Consider the following 6279-nt stretch of genomic DNA (forward strand, 5'->3'; position numbering starts at 1 on the left):
GTGCTCTGTCTCTGACAGGTATTGCAGTGGTTCCTCCTGGCGGAGGTGATGCTCTGCAGCATCGGCTGCCAGGGAACGCCGTGGTGGGTGTTTCTGTGCCAGGGCCCTGGGGCTCGCTCTGGCCATTCTCTGGGCCTGGCCTGGCCTCCCACTCACTTGTCTTGTGGGGGACCAGGCCGCCTCCATTCTGCACTCTGCCGTGTCTTTGTCACTTGCAGTGACAAGATGCGTGTTTGCTGCTGGGGCAGGCACAGGGGCATTAAACCCGGCGGGTTTGCGTAGCTCCCTGCTGCACTGTCAGGCGTGGCTGCTGGGCACCGGCAGTGGGGCTGGGGTGTTTGCTGGGGAGGCCTTGGCTTGCGGAAGTGTCGTTTGTCAGCCCAGCCTTTCTGCTGAACACCTGATGGAAATTTATGTCTTCTGGCATGTCTCAGTGCTTCAAAATGTGAAGTATAATAAATTCCTTCTCTCTTTCTCCTTGGCATCTCTGTCATTTTGCTCTGCCCTGCAACTGTTGGGACTTTTCCCTCTGGCTGACGAGGAGCTCCTCCTGTGTCAGCCCATTTCCCTGTTTTCAGCACAGGCAGGAAGGCGGCTGTGGAGACCTTCCCGCTGTTGGATCACCACTTCTGGTTCTCAGGGCAGGGAGCTGCTGGCCACCATCCTCCCATGGCAGAGCAGGACCTGGCTCTGTCCTGGCATCCAGCTGGCCCTGGGGCTGAGCTGGGGCTGGCCGTGCCCAGAGGAAGGAGCAATTCCCGTGCTCTGAGCCTTGGGCTGAGCTCTTGCTTCAGGTGTGGAGTCAGGGAGGGATTGCTGTCAGCTTTACCATATTCATCAAACAGTAGGGGGTATGGGAGTTGGCTGCTGCTGTCTCCTGTTCTGTGCTGGGACCGCAGCTCAGCGTCCTGAGCATGGAAGTACTTTGGTTGTCTGAGGGGATCTGAACAGCCTGGAGGCCAGGGGAGCACATGGAGATGAGCAGCGAGAACGATTGGCTCAAAAGGGAGATGGAGAAGCCGGAGAAGGACAGAGGTTGCTGGGGCAGAGCCAGTGAGGACTGGGCTGGGTTATCGAGGAGCGAGTGGGAGTGCCAGCCTCAGACCAAGGTCTGGGAGGTCTGGCACGCTCTTGCCAGGAGGGCTGTGCGGCCCAGGGGCCAGCCCCAGAGAGAAGGGGGGTCCTCATCTTTGGGTTGGGTGTGCAGGGCCACAACAGGCCTTGTCCAGGGCTGGGGATAGTTTAGCCCCAGAGGGAGGCTGGGTGGGGGCTCCTTCCTGCAGTGCTGCTAGGATGATCCTGGAGGATTTGTCCTAGCAGAACAGGGCACAGGCCTATTTCTGCCTGGGCTGGGGCAGGGAGTGGAGTGTTGAGCTGCTCACCTTGGCCCCTTGGTGAACACAGGTTTGCCTCCACCTCTAGATGCCGGGCTGAGCTGTTCCTGGAGGGCTGGGCCTGCCTCTGTCACCAGGGCCACGTGCTGGGGACATCGCTGGAGATGTGGGAGATGTGGCACTGCTGGCCCTCAGCTCCTTCTCCTTTGTCACCAGCCCCCCCGCACCCTCCCAGGGTCGCAATTCACACTCTGGCGCCAAACAGGTGCTGCAGCAGCACGTCAAAGCCCTGGCCCTGCTCTTTGTGCTGCTTTTCCCCAAGGCAGAGGCCAGACGTGGGGATGTGTGGGAAATGGCAGGAGGGTGGCCCTAGTGCTTGTCTGCCACGTGGAGGCTGCTGGCTGAGAAGTCCTGCCGGCCCCTTGCTCTGGGGGGGCAGGGGCCTGACGTCTGTCCCCTCTCACCCCGCAGACCCTGCCCAGGAGCTCTGGAGGGGGCAGAGGCCCCTCCTGTGGCCAGCTGCAGCCAAGTGGGCCAAGGATGGATGGGGACCATCCGCCCTGGGTGCAGCTTGCTAAGGTGCGGGAGGTGAAGGAGCACAGTAAGGAGCTCGTCCAGAGCAGCTTGGGGTGACGTTTCTGGGTCCTTAAGGCTCCTGCTTCTCCCTGGTCCTGGCGCAAGGGAGGAAGCATAAAGGGCTAGACCCTGCGGCCTGCCGAGTCAGCCCTGGGCTAGCCCCTGCGTGGGGGGATGGAGCTGCCCCACACGAGTCTCCTCTTCGTGCCCCTAATCCTGCCCTCCATTCTCCCAGTCACTTGCAGACCCCAGCCCAGGGGCTAACCTCCAGCCTGGCATCCCCTGAGGCCACGTGCTCCTCTGAGACCCCTCTTGTGCCCTTGCAGCAAGGCAGGACCTGGCCCCCCCCTTACCCCAGCACACCTTCTGCCTCTTCTAAATCCTGGGGTGCCACACTTGTGAAGGAGGACAAGGGATGGGGCTCCTGGTGGTGCCTGGGAGGAGGGGTGGGTGCTGAGCCCCCAGGATGGGTGCATGCAGGGTGAGCAAAGATGGTTTTAGCCTTCTCTGATGAGGTGTCACCTGGTTCCTGCTTCCCAGGAAGGGGCTTCAGCTATTCCTCCCCCCTAGTGCACCCCCTTCCCGCCCTCCCTGGCTGTGAGTCTGATCATCCTGAAAATTAAAAATAAACCCAAATGCAGCAGCACTTACAGACTGAATGGAAAGTCGGGGAGCCAGGACAGATGCTCAGCTCTTGCCACAGAGCCCTTGGCTCCCACCCCACAATGTCTGCACCCCCAAGATGGGTCCAGATGGGGTCAGGCAGTTTCTGTCCCCCCATCAAGCCTCTCTGGCCCCCAGGGTAAAAGGAAGAAAAAGCCTGGGCCAAGTCACCGCAGCTTTGAGCGTTATGGCAGCTCTTCCCACCCTGCTCCCTACCTTGCAGGGAGAACGCCCATCCTGAGTCACTGTCCTTGTCCTCGTGCAGGGGTAGGAGGGTGCCAGAGCTAGGGAAAAAGGGGTGCAGAGGGGGTGATTTGGCTCCTAACACTGGCGCTTCGTATTCGTGAGTAAATATTTGCTAATGGCAGCACAGCCGGGCGAATGTAAGGGAGCTGCTCCCCCCGCCGGAGCAGGCAGGGAAATGAATATGAATTTATCATGATTAGGTGAACCCAGCAGGGAGAGCAGGAGGGAGAGGGCTAGGCAGGGAGGGGGCGGGTGAAGATGGATCTGTGCAATAAAATTAAATAAGGACACTGAATAGAGTCACTTCTCACGTGCCCGCCCGCCTGCGTGCAGGGCCTCTCCTGCCTCCCGCACTCTTCTGGCTTTGCTGATTTCTCTCTTTCCTCAAATTTATGAGGCCAATTATGAAGATGAGGTTGGAAGTTCTCAGAAGTTCGCTAAATGCAAAGTGCAGTCCCTGCTGGTCTCATCAAATTAATTAACCAAGCACTATTGATGGCCAGGGCGACGTCAGTGCGGCATGGAGTGCAAGTGAAGGGGGTGCTGGGGTGCAGCCGAGGGGGGGCCTGGCTGGGGGCAAGCACCTTGCGGGGCATCCTTAGGGCCAGTGGATACAGAGCGAGAGCCCTGCCTGGCAGTCGGTGGGCAGCAGGAGTGAGGGATGCAGCAGGGGATGCACCAGGTCCCAGCACCGATGCTCTGTATCGTGTCCCTGTTTCCAGCACGGGTGGTCTCTGGCTGGGGGAAGGTCCACCCAGGTGATGGCAGGACTGCCCTGATGGGAACGTGGCATGCATATGTCACAGGGTGCTGTGCCATGTCCTCTAGTGGAGCATGAGCCTGTCTCTGGAGGAGCAAAGCCTGGAGACGGTGCCCTCTCGGGCAACCCAGGATCATCCCCCCGGCTGAGTGGGGCGATGCTGACCCCAATCCCATGGAGGTGGTCTGTGCAGGGGCTTCGTGCTTGGTAGACAAGTGACTTTCCCTCTGCTCTAGCAGTGAGGGTGCAGCCAGGACAGGCCCACTGTCACCTTCCCCTGCTCCCCGAGTCCCAGCAGCCCTTCCCGCCTCAGTTTCCCTACCTGTGCTATAGGAAACAACCTGCCTGCGACTTGCAAGTAAGATCTCATGAGCAGAGTGCCCTGATTCAACACAGTCCCTTGGCCACCCCTAAGCTTTGCAGGGCACAGGGAGAGAGGGTGGGCAACTTCATGGTGGGGGCAGCAACCGCGTGCCTAAAGCACACCAGCTCTGATGGGGCAGCTTCTGTGCCTGGAGTAGCTGTGTGGTATGCCCCCCTCCCAGGGAGAGGCTTTTGGGAGGCGGGGGGTCCAACATGACCCCCATTCTGCCCTGTCCCGTGGTGCTGTGGTGCCTCCTCCATGCTCACTGTGTGTGCAAGCAGCTGGGCTGCTGCTGCGGTGTGTGTGTGGGGGGGGCAAGTCCCGGGCTGCTCAGGTTCATGGCAGACACTGGGCAAATGACCCCTCCTTCACCTGTCTCTGGGCGAAAATTCACTCCAAGCAGTTTGTACGTTGCTCAGGTAAGTCTCACAACACTGGCTGTGCTACAGCGAGGTCTTGAGGCTGTAAAAGTCCAGTACTGAGGCCCTGGCTCAAACCCAGGATGTGCCCACTCGCTACACTGCTGCTCTGTGCCTCAGTTTCCCTCCTTCTTGCGTTTCCAGAGGCTGTTTGCTCCTTGGGCAGGGTCTGGTTTTCACTGGGTGCAAAGAGCACCCCAGCTCTCAAGAAGCCTGGGTAGCATTTAGTAGCTGTGAGATGTGGCCAAATAAAGGCACAGTCCTCGCCCCCAAAGCAGTCTTGTTTCACATGGAATATACGTGCCATGAGGCTCTCTGCTGGTGCCCCCCGGCACAGGGACCTTCCCCTGCGGTGCCGTGGGGTCCTGACTTAAACCCTTTTGCGATCGCTGTCTGAGTCCAAGCAAAGCAGCTTGTCTGAGGGGTGAAAGATGCAGGCTGTGCCCTCGGACCAGGGATCGTCAGAGGGGAAAGGACACAGAGGTGTCCCAGGGAAGGCCAGATCTAAGCATCCCTGCACGTCCCCAGTGCCTGGCATGGCTCCGGCCATGTGCCTCCACCTTTTTGACTCCTGCTTCTCTTCACTGGCTTTACTCCTGTCCCAGTGATCAATGGGCTCTGATCAGGCTGGAAAACAGCACAAACAGAGGCATTTACAAACCTGCTGTCTCTCCAACAGGGCCGTAACTCAGGCTCCCTGTCACCGTGGGCAATGGGAGGCAGGCACTCCTGCTCCGGCGGCGGCAGCAGCGCCGACGTTTCTCCTCTTGTGGTAAATGTGTTACTTGGGGATAATTTACCTGCTTATGTCAACTTTTAAAAAGAAATAGACTGGCTGCTCTGCAGCTCCTGATACTCGCAGGGTGCGTGCACGGACACCTGTGTCTACCCAGAGGAAAAAAAATCACCTCAGCAGAAAGGAGTGGTTTACAAACGCCTGGCCTTCAGAACCGTCCCTGCGTGGAGTCCCCAGTGTCTAGTATGGAGGCTGCACTCTCGCCATGGTCTGGCCCTTCTTGGGGTCTCCAGGCTCTGCAGCCACCCACTTGGCCCTCGCAGGGCTGACCAGCTGCCCGGGGGCTGCCCAGGGCTGGGGTCCCCCATGCCTCCAGCAGCTCCCCCGCCCGCACTCCCTCTCCAGGGCGGTGGACCGGGGGGGTGGGGGTGGGGTGGGGCTGCGGGTGCGGTCGCCCTGTCGCCCGTGGGTGCGCACCTTACCGGGGTCCCTGGGCGGCTGGGGAGCTGCTCCCGGCCGGCCCGGCCCCGACGCGGTGGGCTCGGGCGGCCGCCGCCCTCGCAGGCAGCAGAGGGAGCTGGAGGACCGGGGATGGGCCGCGCTGGGCTGCCAGCCAGCCCCGTGGCGGGGGGACCCCCGTCCACCCAGGTGCCCCCCCGCAGGGCAGCGGGAGGTGGCCCCAGGTTGCCCCCTCAGCCCTCCGACCCGCTGCCCACACGGCCCCCGGTGGCCCCCGGTCCTGCTGCAGGCACCTCGCGGGCGGGTCCCCCAGCCCCTCGCTGGGCTGTGGGGGGCTCAGCCCCGCTGCTTCGTTTTGGGGGGACACGCAACTTCTCTCTGGCTGGACCCCACCGTGTCCCTCGTCCCCCGGGGCGGGTGGCTCGGTGCTTCCATCGCCCCGAGGATCTGCTGAGGGGACAGCAGGGTCCCCTGGGGATGCCGGCTGGATGAGAAGAGGGGGTGAGGCCTCCATGCCTGGGCAGCATCCCAGGGCTGAGGGGGCCTCCTGCAACGCGTGGTGGGCACCTGTCGCTGCCATGCCCCAGCCTCCTCGCCCATAGGGAGCTGATTTATGTTCGGGCCAGCCTGCGCTGACCTCCTGCTTTGGCTCAGGCATTATAACTAATGGCAGGTCAGCAGAGCTACAGCGAAAGTGAAGTGGCTGGTATGGGGCCAAGGAG

Source organism: Falco rusticolus, chromosome 9, assembly GCF_015220075.1.
Source record: "Falco rusticolus isolate bFalRus1 chromosome 9, bFalRus1.pri, whole genome shotgun sequence".
Taxonomy (NCBI): domain Eukaryota; kingdom Metazoa; phylum Chordata; class Aves; order Falconiformes; family Falconidae; genus Falco; species Falco rusticolus.